Source organism: Macaca nemestrina, chromosome 7 (genome assembly GCF_043159975.1).
Source record: "Macaca nemestrina isolate mMacNem1 chromosome 7, mMacNem.hap1, whole genome shotgun sequence".
Taxonomy (NCBI): domain Eukaryota; kingdom Metazoa; phylum Chordata; class Mammalia; order Primates; family Cercopithecidae; genus Macaca; species Macaca nemestrina.
Window position 1 is genome coordinate 163,426,495 of NC_092131.1, and position 23,460 is coordinate 163,449,954.

General features: G+C 43.5%; 1 long non-coding RNA gene across 1 annotated transcript; it reads right to left on the minus strand.

Annotated features, from left to right (window-relative positions):
- Positions 1-4,290: 4,290 nt before the first annotated feature.
- Positions 4,291-22,966, minus strand: LOC105492527 (uncharacterized). The gene is made up of 3 exons (XR_011625429.1): positions 22,901-22,966; positions 6,302-6,411; positions 4,291-5,130 (listed from the first exon to the last, which is right to left on the minus strand). It is a non-coding gene; the product is annotated as an uncharacterized lncRNA (long non-coding RNA).
- Positions 22,967-23,460: the final 494 nt, after the last annotated feature.

A 23,460-nucleotide genomic window follows, 5' to 3' on the forward strand; every position in this document is an offset into this window, starting at 1 on the left:
GTTCAGGCCTCAGTTCAAATGTCTCCCCTTAGAGGTGATGATGCCTGAGGCCTCCTCTGAAGTAGCCTACCCACCCCAAGGGTTCACTATCCCACCTTCCCCTCTTATTTTCTTATCATTGTCTGACCTGATGTTAGGTCTGGTTTGCTTATTGTTTACTGTCTGGTATCACCCTACACAAGTGTGAGCTCCCTGGGAGCAGGGCCCTTGCCAATCTTGTTCACTGCTGTGTTCTCAAGGTTCAGGTGGTATCTGGCACATGGTGGGCAGCAAATGGAGTGTGGAAACACATATTCAGACATACATGTTTGATGGGCTGGGAATCCCCAGAGGAGGTCAAATTGGAGGGAGAAAGACAAAAAACTGGACTCCGGGGGAAAATCCCAAGGGGTCAAGGGCTCTGATGGAGAGGGCAGGACCAGGCAGCCAGGCTCGAGTCTCCGATGTACATGACTGTGTTATGTCATTTCCTCCCCACCTAGGGAAAAAGAGCACTGATGTGTAAAATAACTAGGGCCCTGCAAGCCTGTGATAGAAACCCTTTGGAGAAATCTTATTTTCAGAGAGCTTCCATGAAAACCTCTGACAACCAAGACACTGGGTTCCGGCCCCAAGAGTAACTATTAGGGAGTCCAGGACAAGAGGGCCAGAAAAGCTGTCTGGTTTTCCTCCGCTTGCTGGATAGTGAGATATAAAGCCAGTTGGAGATGAAAGGGATAAAACATATATTTACTTAGTTATTTGGCCATGTCAGGGTATGTTTGCTTTATTGTATATATTTAAAGTGTACAACATGATATTTTGATACACATAGTGAAATAATTACTACAGTCAAGCCAATTAACATATCATCATCTCACAGAGTTACCTTTTTTAGGGTGTGTGGTAAGAACACCTAAAATCTACTCTCTAAGCAAATTTCCAGTACAGATGGTCCTTGACTTAATGATGGTTTGACTTAAGATGTTTCAGCATTATGACAATGTGGAAGTGATACACATTCAGCATGCTTCAAAAAGGTTATGTCAGAGAAGCATCTGTATATAATAAAATGTTATACAGTCCTTGTGCCGTGCATTAGATTTCAACACTTATTCATCCTACGTAACTGCAACTTTGTACCCTTTGACCTACATCTCCCCCTGGTCCCTTTGGTGACTGCCAACCTACTCTCTGTTTTGATTATTTTTGGATTCCTCATATAAGAGAGATCATATGATATTTGTTGTTCCATGTCTGGTACATTTCACTTAACGTAATATCCTCCAGGTTAATCCATGTTATCACAAATGGCAGGATTTCTTCCTTTTTAAGGCTAAATAATATTCCATTGTGTGTTTCACACACACACACACACACACACACACACACACGCGCCACATTTTCTTTATCCAGTCATCTGTCAATAGACACTTACATTGTTTTCATATCGTAACTACTGTGAATAATGCTGCTTTAGAAGCACAGTGAGAAGTCACCTGGAGCCTTCTCCCTGCCACCACCCAACCCCAAGGCCCTGTCTTGAGTCAGGAAGAGGGAAGCCCCGGAAGAGAAAAAAAAAAAAAAAGGTGGGGGAAACACAAAATGGTATCTCTATGAACTTTGGAGATCTGAGAAACAGCTAAGATTGAATTCTCCCTGACCCATTCCAGAGTTTTCTGAGCTGCAACCCCCGCAGGCATACCTTGCAAGTCACATATTATAATTCCTATTTTCCAGGCAAAAAAGTAAAGACTCAAAGTACAGTTGACTGGTTATAGAAACGTGCTTGTCTGACTGCTGGATTACCATCCCTCTGGACCTCCTGCCAGTATTAGAGCCCTAATTTTTAAAGGCACCAGGTGGGCCGTGCTCAGGCAAGGCTGAGCCGCTCGCCGCCAAGGTGAGGGAATTGAGATTAAACTACGCCAGTGGTCTCAGCGCTGGCTGCCCGTTAGAACCATCCCAGTCTAGTTAAATCAGCTTATCCGGAGTGAGTCTAGGCCTCAGTAGTTTTATAAAGCTCCCCAGTGATTCAAAAGTGCAGCCAGGACTGAGATGGCCCAACCTAAACTACTCACGACAATTTCCATTCTCATTAGCATGGAGGGAGAGCGTTCTGCAGGGTTCTGGGAAAGCAAAATTCCTTTCTTTGAAACACAAACATACAGTGTTGATGAAACAGGCTGTGCTGCACCCCCAGGTGATGCCTAGAACTGTGGTCACCATCTGGAGAACAAAAGCCAGCACACTAAAGTCGGCAGGGGAAAAAGAAGGGGAAAGCCCAGCTACTTAAGATATTATTGGACTGAGCTCGCTCGGTGCCTCACGCCTGTAATCCCAGCACTTTCCAAGGCCGAGGTGGGCGGATCACCTGAGGTCAGGAATTCAAGACCAGCCTAGCCAACATGGTGAAACCCCATCTCTACTAAAAAGATACAAAAATTAGCCGTGTGTGGTGGCCGGGGCCTGTAATCCCAGCTACCCAGGAGACTGAGGCAGGAGAATCGCTTGAACCCGGGAGGCAGAGGTTGCAGTGAGCTGAGATCGTGCCACTGCACTCCAGCCTGGGGGACAGAGCAAGACTGTCTGAAAAAAAAAAAAAAAAAAAAAGAAGATATTATTGAACAGATGAATTATCCAACCCTGAAACTGCTCTCCCCTGGACTTTCTGTGTTAAGTGAGTTAATAGTTTGATGTGGCCCGTTTTTGTTGGATTTTTTTAGTACTTGAAGCTGAGAGCATTCTATGTGATATAATCATACAGAAAGCAGCGGAGCTGAAAGTCAAACCAAGTTCAACTCTGAGGCAGCCAATAGAAGCTAAGAGTGAGGAGAGACCAACAGATAAGTGGGAGTTATTTGAATCAGATCAGCAAGTTTCTAGATTGTTTCCAACTATTAAAGGTAGTTTGTTAAGGTTATGAAACGGTATCTTGATTTTTTCTTCTTCTTTTTTTTCCTATTCATCAGAATCCCTACATGAAAAAGAAGAACATCATCTAGTAATTAATTGCCAGGTTTAAAAATACAAAAGTGGGGAAGAAGACCAGGTTTGAAATTTGGAAGGTGGTTGAAATTAACAGCTAAACTTAAGAAGCAGGATTGTCTCGGGTTTCAGTAAAACATCTAGTAAATGTATTCATTTAGTCAATAACCTCAGTGACTAATGAGTCAAACCAGTTTTTCAGTCCAGTAATTTTTCATTCAGGGCCTCCAAATTAAATGTTAGAAAGGCTGCTTTCTAACATTTACTCATTATAATATAATCAAGTCAGTGAAAAATCAGCCACCAGAAATAAAACTGCCTCTTGGAAGGTTCTTATACTTATCTGTACCACCGTATTCCAACAGGCAGCTTAAGGAAAGGGGTCTGTCTGTGCTTTTCAGTTCACAAGCAACCTTGAGAAGGCTAGAAATTTCCACAGCAGTACCAATGAACTGCCTGAAGGTGGCGCTCAAGGGTGATAGTAACAGAGCTCCGGATCTGGCAATTTCAGCATTTGCAAGAAGTCAAGCCAGTTTTTCTTTTTCTCCTGATAAAGCTAATTGCCTTGCATTAACGCACAGCATAAGACTTCGCAGCACAAAAAGAATAACGGAATTATAAAAGGTATAATTTGGAGGCTTTGTCAAGAGCTGTGATGAGCATATCCTAATAGGTATAAATGTTCTGAAGTACTAATGCTCTGTGAAGAGGGGTTTGTGAAGGAGGAACAATGCCTGCATTAGTGCGCGGGCTCTGGAGAGGAAAAAGCTTTTTGGTCTGCAATTACTGGTCTCCTATTCTTTACTTTGGAACACGTCTACTTGATGGTTGCTATTTTTTTCAGGCACACTTCCCCCCTCTTGTTTCACATGTACATTCACATGAGTAAAATATTGCTTTTTACACTTTCCTGGGTATTGAAGTTGCTGTCTGATGGAGAGGCTTAGATCCTCACCTTGAAGTGGCTTCCCCTAACACTGGGTCTGTGAAGCTCCAAAGTGCAAAACACGCTCATCTAGACAATACCGTAAGGCCACCGACTTTGGATTTTCTGCCCTACTTCCTGAGCCCGCATCTCCGACTATTCTTTGCTTTGAAGTCCTATAAAAGTATGCACTCTTGCTTCCCCGTAGAGTAAGCTGCTCCTAGAATAGGAACTGCTAACACTTTCTCTTTTATTGCCTTGGCAGTAGCAGACCTCCTACCTCCCAATTCCATATCGCCACCACCCCCCGAGCTCCAGTACTTTCCCACCTTGGGCTAGGACCAGCATGAACATCTCCCTGGCACATCCCCTTGCATTTAGAAGGCCCCAGTCCCTGACCTAAGGTTGCCCCGGTTCTTGGCTTGCTCCCTTGAAGATCAGGTTAAATCCTACTGAGAAGAGAGAAAGAAATTAAAGGTTATCTTACCTAAGGAGAAAATTCTTTCTGATCCCTATACCTTCAAAGACCCTCCTCCGGGCTGTACTGTGAACGCTGAAAGGCAGTCAGGATAGGAGCTGATAGAAATGGATTGCCAGGTAGCCTTGGTTAGTCTCATGTTTTTTGTGGCTTCTAAAGCCTCATCTCCTATTAGCAGGAAGACCTAGCCTCCATATACTCTCCCTTCCCCAGTCTAATAGCCTGGCCTGACTTCCTACCACCTGCCTCTTGAGGTTTCTTTCCCCCAGAACTGCCTCCAGAAGGAAGTAGGCCAAAAAGGGGAAAATCCAAAGTCAGACTTGAGGGTATGAGCCACCAACGGGGCCTGAGAAAACAAAATTACTTTGGTAGAGGAGTGTGTTGTCCCTCCTCAGGACAGAGCTTGTTCCCTTCATCCACATGCATGTTTTCAGTTAGACAGATGGAAACACAACCTCCAATATCTCTTTCTTTCTGACCAGTACATGTTACCCAGACTAACCACAGGTCATTGAAAGGGTTCAACTGAATGCAATGATCACATCTTTATTCTTCTTTGGAATGGCTCACAGTGCCCCATCCACAGGCAACTTCACAGCAAGAGGGAGGGCTGGCATAGCCTCACACCTGCTGCCAGAACACAGGGACATGTAATAGTTTTCCTTACCTTTGCATTTGGAATCCTGCTGTTGTAATCACCCAATGGGGTTCATTTTGCCCACTGCCCAGACAGGCCGATTATCAAGACAACAAATTGTTTCTGCAATAGAGAAACAGTTTAATTCATGTAGAGCCGGCTGAATGGGAGACCAGAGTTTTATTATTACTCAAAACAGTCACCCCCAAAATTTGGATCCTGGGTTTTTTTTAAGGATGATTTGGTGGGTAGGGGGCCATGTAGTAGGGAGAGCTGACTGGTTGGGTCTGAGATGAAATCATAGGGAGTCAATGCCGTCCTCTTGTGCTGAGTCATTTCCTGGGTGGGGGCCACAAGACCAGATGAGCCAGTGTATTGATCTGAGTAGCGCCAGCTGATCCATCGAGTGCAGGGTCTGAAAACTATCTTAAGCACCAATCTGAGGTTTTATAATAGTGATGTTATCCATAGGAGCAATTGGTAAGGTTTAGAGTCTTGTGGCCTCTAGCTAGCTGCGTGACTCCTATGCCATCATTTCTAATCTTGTGGCTAATTTGTTAGCCCTACAAAGATATTCTGGTCCCCCAGCAAGAAGAGGGTTCATTTCAGCAAAGGGCTGCTATCATCTTTGTTTCAAAGTTAAAATAAAACTAGGTTCCTCCCAAAGTTAGTTCAGCCTATGTCCAGGAAGGAACAAGGACAGCGTGGAGGTTAGATGCAAGGTGGAGTCAGGTAGGTCAGATCCCTTTCACTGTCTTCATTTTCTTTCTGTTATCATTTTTGCAAAGGTGGTTTCACTGTTTTCTCCAAAAGTCTTCCAGTCAAACCCAGAAGGTAAGTAAGGCACAGAAGACCTACGGCTTAGAACACCCACGCAGCTATGCCCACCTCCCCACACTGGACAGCCCACAGCACTAGCTGCAGTTCTCCTGATCCTCACTAGAGTAGGTCTTGACCTATTTGTCCTTCCCAAATGTACTTGGAGTTACCTACCATGCGTTAGGCCCAGCCATGCTTATGGTGTTGCTCAGCTCCCTCCCACCAAGCAACTATAACGGTTGATGCCTTCTGGGTTCTTTCTGTTCAGAGGGCTTTAAGCATCGTCTCAAGTCATCTTCACAATACCCCCAGATGACAGTGCTGCTAGCATTCCCATCTCACAGATGAGGACACTGCAGTGCAAAGAGGCTACACAACTTCCCAAGCAAATAAATGCCATGGTAAGTTATGTGTAAAGCACACGGAACACTGGTAAAAGAGTAAGTTAATTTAAAAAAAAATAGTCATAACTCACGTTTACTGAGTTCTGTGTATCAAGCCCTGTGCCAAGTGCTGCGTGAACTCCGTTTCCTTATATCCTCGTGTCGGCTGGTGTGGAGATTACATCAGAAGCACGGGCAGGCTCTGCTATCAAGGAGAGTGACCACACTTAAAAAGACACTATCTTTTGACCTTCTGCTCTATTATCTCTTGCTCTGACTGCTAATGTTTCAAACACAGGTTGAACAGAACCAGTTTTCCCACTGCTTCCTCGAATGTCCTCTCATTCTTCACAACCATCGGGTCTGGGATAACAGGTGTGCTCCCCGTTCTTCCCCTCCCAGAACCTCCAGCTGTGCCACTGGGAATTATTATCCCCAACTTAGAAACAAGGGAAGAAAACTCAGATAAGCTAAGCAACTTGCACGAGTTCATTCAGCTTTCAAGGGAACAAGTCATGATGGGGAAAGGGAGGTATAAACCCAATGCCTGGCTCCAGAACAAACAAGGAAGATTAGGGCATCTCAGGCAAAGGAAACAGCTCGGACAGAAGTATGAACAAATGTGTTTGATTAAGAACTCCAGAGGAATGTGTACAGTGGAGTACAGGGCACTTGGTGGGTAGCAGTTGGGTAGTAAAGGAACTTTTATGTTGTAGGGGAGGAAAAATCTTTTCCTCTCCTCTCTCCTATTCAGTCTCTGTGGGGTCTCCAAATTAAACTGACAAAAGACAGATGAGCAAGACGAAAAAAAGAGTTTATTTACACCTGCAACGGCGAGATTCAGTGAGGAGTAACTCACCCCAATAGACAGAGATAAAGGGTTTATATACCAAACTTAGCTAGGGGGCTGGGGAGGAGTGTCAGGGCTTCAATGAGAAGGTATAGAAGGTTCTATCAGGCTTTTTCATGTGAATAGAATGGGCAGTCTATCTCCCTGGCAGCTGAATTCACAGGGAAGACCTCAAGGGAGGGCTACTGACAGCTGTATTTTCTGAGAGGTTCTGCTTTACAGCCTTTAGAGAAGTTCTGATAATAATTTCCTTCTGCCTCTTCTTTAGCTAAAGAAGCTCTGGCATTAAAAGTAATGGCAAAAACCGCAATGACTTTTGCACCAACCTAATAATCTCCATATGAATTGTAGGGATTTTGAGTGGTTCCCCACCATGCCATGGCAAAGCACGGCTCTTTATCCTTCAGCCAGAGCTTTTTAAAGCAGTGCTTTCATATGATTAGTTCTACATATCCCTAAGACCTTTGACCAGGATATTTCAAAATAATTTAATGGATTTAGTTAATTAGCAAAACCGATAAGGAAGGATAACAGCACTACCATCTCACTTATGTGAATAAGGAAACCAAGGCAGAGCAGTTCAATGATGTGCGAAGGATTGTGGATTATTAGTCACAAAGCAAAAACCTTGTGCCCGGGTCTTCCAAATCCTAGTCCTGAACTCTGTCCCTAACAACGACACAACGTTTGGCTCCAAGAAAGCTGCCAGTCGGCGCACACTTAGTCCTGTGCTAAAACACAGGAAGAGCTCCAAGCCCCAGTTACCCCCACGCTTGCCACATTCAGGGCCTACTTGAGCTGCATTACTTATGTGCTGTCTCTTCCACAGGTTAGCAGAGAAATACTCGCCACTCTCAGCGTCTTTTGTGTTTGTAGGTGCAAATATTTATTCACAAAGCAAGAAAGAAAATTCAAAGCCCAGCTGACTTTGCCATCCTATGAGCCTCTGCACTGCCTGTTGTACTTTCCCTCTCCAGGTCAGAGCAAAAAATAATTAATCTTCAGCAAACTGAGTGACTGCGTTTCAACAAGTTTAAGGCATCTCATTGAAGAAAATACACCTCAGTCTGGTTTGAGATCCTTGGCAGACTTTGTTACCCTATCATGTTGGGTAAATCTTTTGAAGAATTCTAAGAACCTCGTCACAGGAAAGGGTGGCTTAGGGGCCTCTAGCTGTTCTCTGGGCTCCTTTGAGCTCAGAGTTTTGATGTTAGGTGGGGCCAAGAAAAGTTGTTTGCAGGGAGGGAGGAAGATGGGAGGAGTGGCAACCATGGGCCAGAAGAATCAGTCACATAAAACCTTGGCTAGCCAAGTATATGACTTCTGAGGACACAGGGCCCCTTCTTCATAGACGGCTATGTCCCCAGCCCCCAGCACGGCACAATAAATAAAATGTAATATAGTTCAAATATATTGCTGACTTAGCAATGAAGAAAATAGGAAGAGGCGACTCAGCCAGGACCCTGGAGACAGTGGCCTAGGGAGGAGTCCTGGTCCCAGCCCCCCAGCTACATGACCTGGGGCAAGTTATAGAACTTCCCTAAGCCCGTTTCTCCTCTGTAAAATGGGGGTCATAGGAACATCTACCCAACAGATATTGGGGCCAAGGGGAAACTTCCCCATCACCTTCTGATGTTTCACTGGAAATTGCTGACAAAAGCTGATTAATAGGAGACAAGGTAGACACATGTATTTGATCATAGTTTTACATGACACAGGAACTTTCAGCATGAAGACCCAAAGATACAGGGGGAACTGTCTATTTTACGCTTATGTTCAACAAAGTATGTACAGAAAGGGTCTAACACTGACACTGGGAACGCCCAGCGCTGTCCATCTCAATTCTTCTTGGTCTCTTGTGCAGCGTTTCTTCCTACCGGGTGTGGGACAGGACCCTCTCTGGCAAGGGGGTCCTTTGACCTACAGTCAAACAAGGTAGGTCAGATCATTTCTTCATGGCCAGTTTTTACACAGAAGGACAGGAGGAAAGTTAAAGTAATATTTTTAGGTTATGGCTGACTTGGGGGAAAAGGATTCTGGCTTCTATTACCCACTTTGAGGAAAAGGGATTCTAGTTTATATGGTTAGCCTTGGGAGAGAATGAGAGGCCAGAGATAAGAGGGCAGGAGAAAGTCAGAGAGAAACGGTTGCTTCTGAGGCCTTCATTTTGGGGCACTGTTTTCTAAGACCCTACACAGAGTACCCACAAGAATTGAAGGAGAAACCTCATAGAAACACTTAACCTGGTGTCTGCCACCTAGCAAGTGCCCAATACGTGTTAGTTATTATTAATTAAAAATTCAAGATTGTCCTCCCTGATCCCAGAAAGTCTGTCGTCTCAGTGAACTTTCACAGGTTTTTTCTTTTTTCTTTCTTATTCCTAGAAATGGTATTTGCAAGATGTGTGTATTTGTAAATCTTTGTTCACCACCAAACAAACCAAAACCATTTCCTCATCCAGTTCATCAGTTCCTCATAAACAAAGCACAACTTCTCAGCCAAAAGTTTGTCATCAAAGCTTGCTTTCTTCATTGTTTAACTCAGTCGTGTTCTGTTTCTTATTTTCTGGGAAATGTTGTTGTCCTCAGGTTCCTCTTCCCCAGAGCCAGCAGCCAGGCACCACTGTTTCCATCTCGCTAAGCACATCATGGACATCCTGTGGAGATAATGGATTCCAGAGAGCAAGGGGCCACTTACATGGAAGAGCCCGGAGTCTCTGGGTAAAGGGTGACAGTGCGGAAACCTCACTAATGCACTCTTTCCATTACCATTCTGCAATTTTTCCTGTCTCCCACTATTACCTTCGATTAAGCTTTCCTCTTTAAAACCATTCGTCTGCCCGGGGTCATTATCTTTCATCTGGCCCAGCAGTCGGCAGCCAGAGATGGCCCTGACACTTCTCGGAAACCTCAAGGTTTGGCGCCGGATAAATTTTTAGATGCCTCCTTAACATGGTTCTTTACGTTGAATGTTTTCAGCTTTAACAAAAGCCACGTGAACACGGGTCTGGAAAAAGTGATATACTTGAAGAAAAAGAACAAAAAAGTCACTGGCTTTATTTGTGTTCTGTTCCCTGGAGGTGCGCAGGCCAGAGTGGAGGGAGACCAGTGAATTGATTTGTTTTGCAACTGATTTCGCAGCTATGGGTAGATTCTTGAATTTTCTTTGGTGTGTCATTTTAACTCATTTTGTGTCCTGACAACTCTGAAAACCCGGACTACTCCAGTAGCTCTTTCACCAGCCACACCCGAGAAGAGACAAACTGAGGTGGGCCAGAACTGATAGGAAAGCTATGCTATGACCCCAAGAGAGTCTCACTCTGGAGCACTTGTCTACCAAAATGTTGGAAAATCTTTTATTTTGTAACACTCTCACTTCCCCACACTCCCGCTTGCATCTTCCGGAAATAATTGAAATCCTGGTCCTTAGTCTCTACATCATTTAAAAGTGTCTGCTCCTGTAATATGTGTGTGCTGCCACCAGATGGCACCAAAAGTCACAACTCTATTGGTATACTACGTGCCAGGCACCTTGCTAGGCATTAAGAATCCAGCAGTGAACCAAAAAGACAGGAACCCAACCTCTCTCTCTGAGTCAAGCAGGAAGGAAGACATTAAACAAAATATTATAAATATTTGAATGGCAATGCTGAGAGGAAGTGCCCAGAGGCTAATCCTGGGAGCGAGCAGAGACAGCAAAGGTCACACATGTTCTATGGCCCTCCTCACATTCTCCAGCCACCTTGCAGTTAGGCGAGGCCTCGTGACCACTGAGGCCAATGAGATGTGAGTGAAAATCATATGTGACCCCTTAGAGCCAAGGTAGAGAAAAGTGAGTATAATTTCTCTACGCTTGTCTCTTCCTTTGCTGTGGTAGCTGGTAACATGATGGGGGCAGAGCCTCTGTTAGCCTGAATCCCTGAGTAATATGTGGAGGACAGCCATCACAGAGCCATCACTAACCCCATGCTACTTGACCCCAATCCTCCACAGCTCATGTTGGATAGGTAGCATAAATTTTGTTGAATTAAGCCATAAAGAGTTGGCGGTTCCTTCTGCAGGTATGTCAGTCTGCCTAAGGACTAACTTTCTAGCTGCAGCGATGGGACTAAGAGTGGAGTCTTTCTCCTCTAAGTGAGTGGGCCTTTGCATAAGCAGCACAGAAAGATGAGGGATGGAGGAAACAGAAGCAAGCTGCATTGCCACCACCTATCCTCCTGAGACCAGTGAGAAGGAGGGGACTTCCTAACCAAAGAAGCTAGGAAAGCCAACAGGGTATTAAGCATTTCAAGCAGCATACTGAGCACGTGATAACAGACCAAAAGGGTATGATTATTCCAGCAGACCCGGGTTCTGGCCAGAGGAGAGCAGAGCTTGACGTAGCTGATCTCAGTAGGGGTAGCTTGTAGACTTGTCCCAGGCTGCCCACAGACATGGCCGTGGGGCCTCTCTACTTATAACAGCCACAAACATAATGAAAAAAATAGGTAGGTAGCCGTGGGGTTAGTGGGGCACCAATTACCCCATAAATCAATTTGCTTGTGTGTGTGTGTGGAGTGGGGTTGCTGGAGCTTCTTATTTTGATATAATTTCAAACAAGAGAAAAAAATGGAAGACTCGTAGAAAGAACTTCCACATACAATACCCTTCATCAAGGTTTACTAGTCCACTTTAAAAGCTACTAAAAACCAAGTAATCTCTTTCATACCCAACCTAGCTATAATGCCTAACCCAAACTTCAATATTAAAATTTCATGAGTCAGCTTTATATATAAGATTTGCAAAATATGATAGAGTAACTGATATGGTTTGGGTGTGTCCCAACCCAAATCTCAACTTCAATTGTATCTCCCAGAGTTTCCACATGTTGTGGGAGGGACCTAGGGGAGGTAATTGAATCATGGGGTAATTGAATCTTTCCCGTGATACTCTCATGACAGTGAATAAGTCTCACGAGATCTGATGGACTTATCAGGGGGTTCCACTCTTGCTTCTTCCTCATTTTCTCTTGCCACCGCCATGTAAGAAGTACCTTTCGCCTCCTGCCGTGATTCTGAGGCCTCCCCAGCCATGAGGAACTGTAAGTCCAATTAAACCTCTTTTTCTTCCCAGTATCAGATATGTCTTTATTAGCAGTGTGAAAAAGGACCAATACAAGTACCCTTAATGTATAGTTATTTTATATTTTTTTAAAAAAGTAACCCTCATTAGAAAAATAGGCAAAGGCCATAAGTAGCTATTTGAAAAAAGAAACAGAATGGACAAAATTATGAAAAATTCAACCCCTCTAGTAATAAATATAAATTAAAACCTCATTTTCCACCTAGCAGACTAACAAGGGTTTATATGTATGATTGTACTTGTGTTGGCGATAGTATAAGAAAATGGCACTTGCATACATATGTGCTGTTTCTGGAAACTGGTGCAACGAATGATGTAATTGGCTTGTCTGGCAACAAATATCAAAAAAAATTTTTTTTTAATGCACTTGCCTTTTAGCACAGCAATCTTAATTCTAGGAAGGTATCTGAGGGAACAGGCAAACAAATGTCCCTGACCCACCCCAAGAAGAAGTGTATCTATTGGCCAGGCGCGGTGGCTCACACCTGTAATCCCAGCACTTTGCGAGGCCGAGGTGGGCAGATCACGAGGTCAGGAAATCGAGAGCATCCTGGGTAACACAGTGAAACCCTCTCTCCACTAAAAATACAAAAAATTAGCCAGGCATGGTGGTGGGTGCCTGCAGTCCCAGCTACTTGGGAGGCTGAGGCAGGAGAATGGCGTGAACCTGGGAGGTGGAGCTTGCAGTGAGCCGAGATTGCACCGCTGCACTCCAGCCTGGGCGACAGAGCGAGACTCTGTCTCAAAAAAAAAAAAAAAAAAAAAAAAAAAGAAGTGACTCCATCACACCATTATCAAAAAAAACAAAAACACAAAAACAAAAAAAAAACAGAATGAAGAAACTTTGGTCAATTAAATGATGGTGTTTTGTACAAAGCACTAACACCACCTACGTAGCACTTATAGAATGCCAGGCTCTGTTCTTAATTTTTTGCATATATTAACATATCTAGGCCTCCCAATAGATAGGTACGACAATTACTGTCAGCATTTCACAGATGATGAAACTGAGGAAAAGAGAGGTTCGCTAACCAGGTCATAAAGCTAGTCAATGCAGAGCTAATATCTGCATCTAGGCGGTCTGGTCTGAGTCAGCTCTCTTAGACATACATTACACAACCTTTCATTGGATGTGTAGGCCTCTCTCTGCAGCTACTAAAATGACAAAATAGATTGTATTCACTGTCATGAAAAATGTTCACAAGATATGCATGAGAAAAGTCGATTATGAAACATTAAGTACAGTATGAAACCATCATTTTAAAAGGAATTATATATACATGCATATAAGAATATATTAAAAAATGGCCAGGCACGGTGACTCATGCCTGACATCCCAGCACTTTGTGAGGTTGAGGTGGGCGGATCACGAGCTCAGGAGTTCGAGACCAGCCTGACCAACATGGTAAAACCCCATCTCTACTAAAAATACAAAAAGTAGTCAGGCATGGTGGTACATGCCTGTAATCCCAGCTACTCAGGAGGCTGAGGCAGAAGAATCACTTGAACCCAGGAGGCAGAGGTTGCAGTGAGCCGAGATCATGCCTCTGCACTCCAGCCTAGGTGACAGAGCGAGACTCCACCTCAAAAAAAAAAAAAAAGAATGCATAATTTCCTCAAAAGATTAACAGTGTTGGGATTGTAGGAGAATTTTGCTTCTTTTACATCTCTTCATTTGCTAACTTTTCCACAATGATCATACAATTCTTGTAATATAAAATTTTAAATGAATAATTCTACTACCCAATCCTCCTCTGTAATTCCATAAATGGTCTTAGGGACACTCCCTAATAAATATCCTGCAGACCGACCTTTATCTCAGACTCTGCTTCCCGGAGAATTCAGCCTCTGAGGCATCCCAACAGTGCCAAGAGTGGTCCAAGAAAGCAGGCAATGAAATGATGCTTAGGAACTGGCTCACTCACAATCTGGCTGGCAACGAACACCCCATCACCGGAGGCAGCGGAGCACAGACAGCTCCTGTTCCAATCACTAAAACTTCCTTCATGGCAAATTAGAATAGTGCATAGTGAAAAGGGAATACGATAGCTGGTGCTATGTACTTAGTGTTAGAATAATATAGGGAAAAAGTAATCTTCGGGAAGTGAGATAGGATGCTGTTGCTATACTCCATTGAAGTTTTACAGAAATAATTTAGCTCAAGAAAAGGCTCAGAGCAATTAATGGGCTACTGAAAGCCAGCATTAAAGTCAGAGGGTCTTTAGGAAGGTAAAGAGGCTTTCCTCACCTGAAGAGAGAGGGCAGGAAAAGTTGAGGCCCAGGTACAGTCCCATGTCTTAATGGTGATTTTTGGCAGAACTCCAGGGAGGGTTAAAACTCTTAATCAAGGCAGATCTGTTATGTCAAAGTTAGGAATGTGGTTGGGGAAAAATGAATCCCGACCTGTGAGGTGGAATGGAATACATAGGTTGATTTTCCTCACACTCTTGAGTTCTCAGATTCCTCTAGATCTTTTCCATCTGAAGAAGAAAGTGAACCACCTCTCTCTGTTAAGAGCTAGGACCACTCCCTTACTTGAAGACAATGTAGAGTCCTCTATCTCCCCTCTGGGCCACTGGGCCTCTAACTGTGTCTTCTAACTAGGAATAAGTTGCAGCTTAACCCAGCTGCAGATGTGCTGGGCCCGGCAAAGGAGAAAAGGGACTGCACCCCAAGGAGACCCACCTATCATATCCACACATGGGACTGGATTCTGAGTTACTTGATCAAAGAGGCTAGAACATAATACTGAATAAGGAAAAAGTTGACAAAAATAAGTCGAACCTTGTAAAATATTTGAGGGGATTCATTCTGAGCCAAATACAAGTGACAAAGGTTCAAGGCATAGTCTCATGAGGACCTGAGAACATATGCCCAAGGTGGTTGGGTTACAGCTTGATTTTATACATTTTAGGGGGACAGAAGTTACAGGCAGACGTTCATCAATACATGTAAGGTGTACATTGGCTCAGTCTGGAAAGATGAGACAACTCAAAGTGGAGGCGGGGTGCTTTCGGGTCATAGGTGGATGCAAAGATTTTCTGAGTGGCAGTTGGTTGCAAGAGTTATTAATCTAAAGACTTGGAATCAATAGAAAGGAGTGTCTGGGTTAAGATAAAGCATTGTGGAGACCAAGGTTCTTATTATGTAGAAGAAGCCTCTAGGAAACAGGTTTCAGAGAGAATAGAGGTTACATGTCTCTTGTCAGACCTAAAAAGGTGCTAGATTCTTAATCTCTCCTGGATCAGGAAAAGACCTTGAAGGGAAAGGGATTCTCTACAAAATGTAGATTTTCCCCATAAGAGACAGCTTTGCATGGCCATTTCAAAATATGTCAAAGAAAATATATTTTGGAGTAAAATATTTTGACTGCTTCCAAGGCCTGCTATCTGTCATGTGATGTTATCCTAGAGTCAAGTTGGAATTTAGTATCTTATTGCTACAAAGAGTCTGTTTTGTCAGTCTTAAGATCTCTGTTTCAGTCTTAATGCTGGTCAGTTGTGCCTGAACTCCAAAGGGACAGGAGTGTCTAATGAGGCATGCCCAACTCCCCCTTTCCATAATGGTTTGAACTAGTTTTTCAGGTTTACTTGGGAATTCACTTGGCAGAGAGAAGGTATCCATTCAATCAATTGAGGGACTTATAATTTTATTTTTGGTTTGTAAAAAGTTTATCGGTTTAGGAGTATGTTTCTGAAATGCAGATTTTAACTTTCTAGCAAGGACCCTAAGCAATGGTATGTTCTAGTCTCTAGGCTATTTCTTAGATGCATGGAAAAAGCAATGGCTCCCACTAAGGGAGGGTGAAATGCCAGAATTACTCTAGCAGCTGCCGGAAGAAGGGATTGAAAGATTCACAGAAGTGGGCATGCTGGAGTAGATCTACCACGTGAAGCCAGGATACTCACCAAATGATTACAGTGCACAGGAAAGCCATAAGCAGTACGCTGGTGAGAGGCACACCAGCATCACTAAAAAGCAGAGTGATGCCTCTTCTTCGCGGGTCATTGGTAACTGTAGAAAAGGGGATCGCAGAACACAGAACTAAGCTAACTGATAGCAATAGAGATGATCACAACCACCCTGCTACCCAGTGAGGGTAGGGGGAGTAGAGGACAGATGATGATGTGTAGCTGTCAAAAATCAGATAGATCTAATCGTCATGATGAGCAGCAAAGTTGGAGCAGTCCACAGGGCCAGGCCAAGACAGTTATAGAAACAGTTAAGAAAACACAGCATTCCTAGGGGCAAAATAGATGGACTGTTAACAAAGAACTCTTCAATTTACCATCAAAATAAACCAAAAATGAATAATCAAGACACTGAAGGGGCTGGGCACAGTGACCCATGCCAGTAATCCCAACATTTTGGGAGGCAGAGGTGGGTGGATGACTTGGGGCCAGGAGTTCAGGATGAGCATGGGTAACATAGTAAGACCCTGTCTCTACAAAAAAAAAAAAAAAAAAAATACAAACATTAGCTGTGCATGGAGGTGCACACCTGTAGCCCCAGCTACTCGGGTGGCTGAGGCAGAAGGATTGCTTAAGCCCAGTAGTTTGAGGCTGCAGTAAGCTGTGTGAGCAGCCTGGGTGAAATAATGAGACCCTGTGGAGGCGGGGGGCGGAGAGAGAGAGAGAGACGAAGGAAGGAAGGAAGGAAGGAAGGAAGGAAGGAAGGAAGGAAGGAAGGAAGGAAGGAAGGAAGGAAGGAAGGAAGGAAGGAAGGAAGGAAGGGAGGGAGGGAGGGAGGGAGGGAGGGAGGGAGAGAAGAAGGAAGGAAGGAAGGAAGGAAGGAAGGAAGGAAGGAAGGAAGGAAGGAAGGAAGGAAGGAAGGAAGGAAGGAAGGAAGGAAGGACACCAGAGGGCAGTTGCCCCAATAAAAAATCCAAAAAAATCCATGATTTCTTGCCCAGTTACTGGAGCTAACCCAGGTTTTAGACTTGGAACCCAATGAGGGAAGGTGAAGCCAAGTTCCCAGAAGGAAGGACTTTCCAAAAGAGAATCTACCAATGGCCAATAAAAACATAGAAAGCTGTCAACATCAGTTGTCATCAGGAAAATACAAATTAAACCTGAGATGAGACAGCATTCCCACTAAAGTTGCTAATATCAAAAAGACTAGCATTACCAAATGTTAGCCAAAATGGGGAACACTTGACTTCGGATCAAAACTCAAACTCATATTCATCAGGTGTGAGTCCTTGCAGAGTCAAAGTATACATCAGAAACTAACACTGCCCTTCCCAAGACCTGAAGAAGTATAGAAAGGGTTCAGGGTAGAAGCACCTGCTGCTGTGGCCTTTTTTTCATATATTAAAAAAAAAAGACTTGCATCTCTTTCTGGAAATATGTAACCTCCGAAAAAATTTTGGTGGGTAACCTTCTGGACTTTTTTTAATACTACACAAATTGTTTAGTAGCCTATTTTTTAGAGCTAATTTTAGACTACAAAAATTGAGAAGGTGGCACAGAGGGTTCTCATGCCCCCTCACCCAGTTTCACCTGTTACTAACATCTTACATTAGAATATTAAATATATTTGTTATAATTAATGAAGTAATATTAATACATTATTATTCATGAAAGATCATGTTTGTTTGTTTGTTTGTTTTTCATTCCAATTGCCTCAGTTTTTCCCTAATGTCCTTTTTGTGTTTCAGAATTCCACCCAGGGTACATATGACATTTAGTCCTCATGTCTGCTCAGGCTCCTCTTAACTGTGGCAGTTTCTTAGACTTACCTTGTTTTTGACGACCTTGACCATTTTGACTACTGGTCAGGTGTATCAAAGGATGTGACTATGATGGAATTTGTCCATTGTTTTCTTGTGGTAAGACTGGGGTTATGGGGCTCTGCTGGCTTTTTTCTTTAATCAAGGATTTGGATCACTTGGGGGCTAAACTTTGAAAACGGTCCCAATTCCTGACTGAAGAGAGAGTTCTTTCTGATCTCTGGAAAACCTGTCTCTTGCCGCTTTAGTGGGCTGAACTAACGTTCAAATTCCAAGTCAAAAATAAGAGAAAAGAAAGTCTTCGAAAATTTGCTTTTTAAAAAGACCTCCTCTTTGTGTTGCAGAGCCTATAAAGAAACCTCTATGACCACGTGCTTTTATTTAATTAACATTTGTTTAAAAAGTACTGTTTCCCTGTATTCCGTGGGCATACAGGTCATCTTTCAGTTCAGTAAAGAGATTTTTCTCATCACTTTATCATCGTTGTGCTTTAATGAAATTCTGAGGAGCAATTAGTTTTTATGAAGGTAATTGGCATTCAAACATCACTTGTGGTTGAGATTTTGTTTTATTTTTCTTTCAGCACAAAAGTGGAAGTGCATGGTGGAGAAGAAAAATCAGTGCACGCTTAATTGGCTTTCAATAGAAAAGCAGGCAGCTGCTCTTCTTGATATATACACTTGTGGCACTTTTTTATCTTGTAAATATCTCAAGCTAAATAAATGAAAAGAAATTTTGAGGAAACAGTTTGCTGTATGAAAAACATGAGTTTTCTTTAAAGTATAACTTACATACAGTAAAATATACAAATTAGATATCAATTTCATGAATTTTGCAAACGGTAAACCCATGTGTCTTCTATCCCAAACTAAATAAGGAACATTTCTATCATTGCAGAAAATTCCCTTATTCCCCTTTCCAGTGAATTTACCCTTCCTCCTCCCCAGAGAAATAACTTTCTGATTTTCATCACCAAGGGTTTGTTTTGCTTATTCTTGATTTCATATAAATTGAATCAGACTGTAAGCTTTTGTGTCTAGTTTCTTTCAATTAATATAAGATATTGAGATTAACTAGCCATAATAGCATCAATGCGCAGCTCAAGAGACACAGCTCCACTGGCCTCTATGCCCAGCAGACCCATCTGTAATATTTTTTTACTTTTATTTTACTTTAGTTTTGAGACAGAGTCTCCCTCTGTCAGCCAGGCTGGAGTGCAGAGGCACCATCATGGCTCACTGCAGCCCCCACCTCCCAGGCTCAAGTGATCCTTCCACCTCAGCCTCCCAAGTAGCTGGGACTATAGGCACATGCCACCACACCTGGCTATTTTTTTTTTTTTTTTTTTTTTCTGTAGAGACAGCTCTCACTGTTTTACTGGGGCTAGTCTTGAATTCCTGGGCTCAAGAAATCTTCCTGCCTCAGCCTCCCAAAATGCTGGGATTACAGGCATGAGCCACTAGACCCAACCCATCTGTAATCTTCTGTTCATCCCAGATGACTTTCTTTAGCTGGGATACTGAAATCTAGGGCATCTCCAGAAGAAGGGTCTGGGAGACATTTAAGACTGAGGAACAGTTGAGAGAATTCAGGCCTGCAAACAGGTTTAGGAGAAGAAAAAGAGAAGAAAAAGGGGGACAAGTAATGGTCATACAATATTAGGTCTGTCATCTGAAAGGGGAAACAGACTTTGTGTCTAGTTCCAGAATTAGAACTTGTGGCTGGAAATTACTGGGAGGCAGTTTTCAGCTCTGTATAAAGAGGAACATCTTTCAACAACAGGTCACTGGGGTCCCTTGAATGGTAGTTAAGTTTCTCAACACAGGAATTGTACACAAAGAGGCTAATAGCCATTTGTCATAGATGCTGTTAAAGGAAATCCCCCATTAGGTAGGCGAGAACATCTTCCTATGTCTTGTGGCTTTCCGTTTAGACAAAGGTAGGCTTTACCTCCACTTTGTACTAGTTGGTCAGTGCTGAGTTTTTTATCTTGTATATTTTACATTGGCAAGAAGGTCATATGATTTTCCCCCACCATGTACCTTAGAACCAGCTGCTGCCATGAAAACTTATTAAGCCTAAGTATTCAGAACTCAGGATGAATTCTGTGTTTTCATTTTCTTTTTGAGATGGAGTCTTGCTCTGTTGCCCAAGCTGGAGTGCAGTGGCACAATCTCAGCTCACTGCAACCTCTGCCTCCCGGGTTCAAGTGATTCTCCTGCCTCAGCCTCCTGAGTAGCTGGGATTACAGGCACACACCACCACGCCTGGCTAATTTTTGTATTTTTAGTAGAGACAAAGCTTCACCATGTTGGTCAGTCTGGCCTCGAACTCCTGACCTCGTGATCTGCTTGCCTCGCCCTCACCAAGTGCTAGGATTACAGGTGTGAGCCACCATGCCCAGCCTGTGTTCTCATTTTCAGAGCATTCACTATAAGAAAGAGTCCTTCCTCTGTCTTGCTCCCCAGTGATCCTGCTGGATAGCCACAGGCAGCGGGAAGTCATCATCCCCCACAAACATGAACATGGCACCCACAAGGGCAGGTGCTACTGAAGGGTTTGCTCTGCCCTCCTTCAAGATCCAGTTTGCCATTGAAATTAAAATACAGAGGTCGCCAAATCTTTTGCAAGTCATCCTCAGTGAGTTGGATAAATGCAGAAGAGAAAGTAATGAGAAGAGAGGAAATGTTTATAAGAGAAGCGGCTGTCCTGCAGGTAGCCGAAAGGTCTCCCTAATCTATCTACAACATCTGCACCCACCTTTCCTTCTCCAATTTCCAGCCCATGGTCATGGAGCCTGGATTAGATATCTCAGTATAAACCCCACCCAAAGCAGCTGTCCTCAGGAGAAAAGAAAGCAGAGGAAATAAGTTGGTTATTCAGCAGATCCCAAGTTGACTTCTTTCACCTACAAATCCCAATTATTATTATTATTGTTATTATTTTTTGAAACAGGGTCTCACTCTGTCACTCAGGCTGGAGTGCAGCGGTATGATCTCAGCTAACCACAATCTGTGTCTCCCAGGTTCAGGCAATTCTCCTGCCTCAGCCTCCCAAGTAGCTGAGATTACAGGCACCTGCCACCATGTCCAGCTAATTTTTGTATTTTTAGTAGAGACAGAGTTTTGCCCTGTTGGTCAGGCTGGTCTCGAACTTCTGACCTAGGTGATCTGCCCGCCCTGGCCTCTCAAAGTGCTGGGATAACAGGCATGAGCCACCATGCCATGCCCTAATCCCAATTTTAACAAGTATCTTCATTGTCTTCATAGTTTGTCCTTTGCATTTTTCCTCCTCCACCTACTTTTTAGCTTTAATCTATCACAAAAATGTTTCAAACACCTATATCATGCCTAGAACTTCCCTTCCCTTTCTCAAAGCCACCATCTCTGAGAAGCCGGTCCATGAACCTCACCTGCTTGCTTCACTCTCTGACTCCACCTCTCACAGTCTGTAAACAGCCAGGGCATGCCAGTGTGACCTCATTTACACATTGCCTTATACACATAGCAAAGTTGTTTGTAGGAATAAATGTTATGTTTCATAACACCTCAACTCAACAGAAATCTCATTTACTTTTTAATCTATATACATTCAACAGCGTGATATTTACGGTGAAAGCAGAAAGGCCTCCCACATTGCAGCCCCAAGTGATTCATGGAGAGAAACCACTCCCAATAGCTGCCCCCTGGGAGGCTTGGTCAAGGCGGCTCTCCCGTTCAAGAAAGATCTCATGAGGCTTTTCTTCCACCCAGATATTTACATGAGGCTCTGCCCAGCCACACCGCTTCAGGAGACCAGATGGGTATGACAGAGCTAAAAGAGCACACGGATGAGCATGCAAAAGAGCTAACACAACCTTGACTTTTCAGAGCTGATTCTGCTTTCAGAGACCATCTAGTCAGCCCATTCACCCAGAGAGAGGAAATGGCATTCACCCAATGCCTCCCTGTTAGTAAGGGGGCAGAGCTGGGGCAGGAACTCACATTTCCCTATTTGTGATTAACTCATCTTATACGATGAGCTAACATGGATGAACAAAGGTCATTGTATCGGTGGGAACTCGTGTAACACACAAACTGGGATTGACTTGGCCAATCACTACTGTGTGACATTGACTCCCTAAACCCCAGTTTTCTCTTCTGTGAAGTGGGATAGTCACACCTACCTTATGGTGTTTGTAAAGACGAAAAGGGCAAAGGGCATGGAGATGGCCTGCGGCCTATTGACATTAAAAGATTCCCTGCTCTTTTATTGCAACTCAGCCAGCCTCTAGCATTCATTTCAGGTCTGGTGTCTCCCTAAAACATACCAAACATTGTCTCAAACATTTGAAATATAATTAACTTTATGGGCAACATTAAAATCCTCCTCTTTAAAGTGAATATTTTTCACATTATCTTTCTGCATTGTCTGGGCTAGAGTCAAAGTCAGATGACATTTTTGAAAGTGTTTTGTGACTCAGCTGCTGTTTGAAACATCTGGGGCTTATTTTTCACCTTTGAAGAAGACAGTGCCTCTTACTTTTACCACTTGTAGAGCATCAAATACACTGGCACATTGGCTAAGGTAACACACATGCAAAAAAAAAGAAAGTTGAGTGAATGATGCCTGGATGGAAACTTCTCCCCGAGAATCTCTTACTTTAGTTTCCAAACATACTCCTAGAGGATAAAGGCCCTGCCAGCACTGGGAGGGAACAACAGACAGGGAGGGAGAGAGCAATCTTCCTTTGTAGGAGGTGGGGAACAGTGAGACTCAGCGAGACATAGAGTAATCATGCTTTGGGTTGGGGAAATGGGCCCAGAGCATAGCCTGGGCTTCACGACATCCCCATATGTTCCCTGGCTGAGAGGTGACTTAGAGAGGCAGGAGTTGTGGAGGAGGTGAGGCCATCCACTATTGACCTAATCTGCCATCAGGCAAGGCCACGTAAGTGGGCCTGCTGTTCTCCACACCCCCGCTCCCCAACAAGCACACAACACATACTCACACCCCGAAGCTGCAGCCTGTTCTCTCAGGACTTCCCCTTCAAAGCTGCCTTAGTGCTCTTCGTAACCTGATTTCACTTCTAAAAAACATGCTGTAGGGGAGGAAACACCCAGAGAAATCTGTCCCAGCTCTGTATCACCACCCCTCTCACTCCAGATGGTTCTAGTTGCAAAAGTTTGCATTCTGAGCTTTCAGATACGACTGTGTTCCACATCCCCTCCACCCATAGACCTTCAGAAATACCCCACTGTCTGATCAGAGGAACCTCCCATTTGTGTGCTCATGTACTCCCAAATTAGGACTATTTACTTTGTCATGGTATCCTGCACGCATTATCACTTTTTAATCCTGACCCTAAGAAGCATGTACTGTTATCCTGGTTCAAGGGAGGGAAGACGGAGACTTTAGGGAGATGACTCTCTCAGTACAAAAACAGAATTCTAACCAGGTGTGTCTCTATAATGTTGCTCATTCTACAATTAATTTCTCCCTAAATTGAATTCTCAAAAGGAATTTTTATTTTTTCTCTTAGGAAAATGAATCGATGCCCCAAAATTTTTT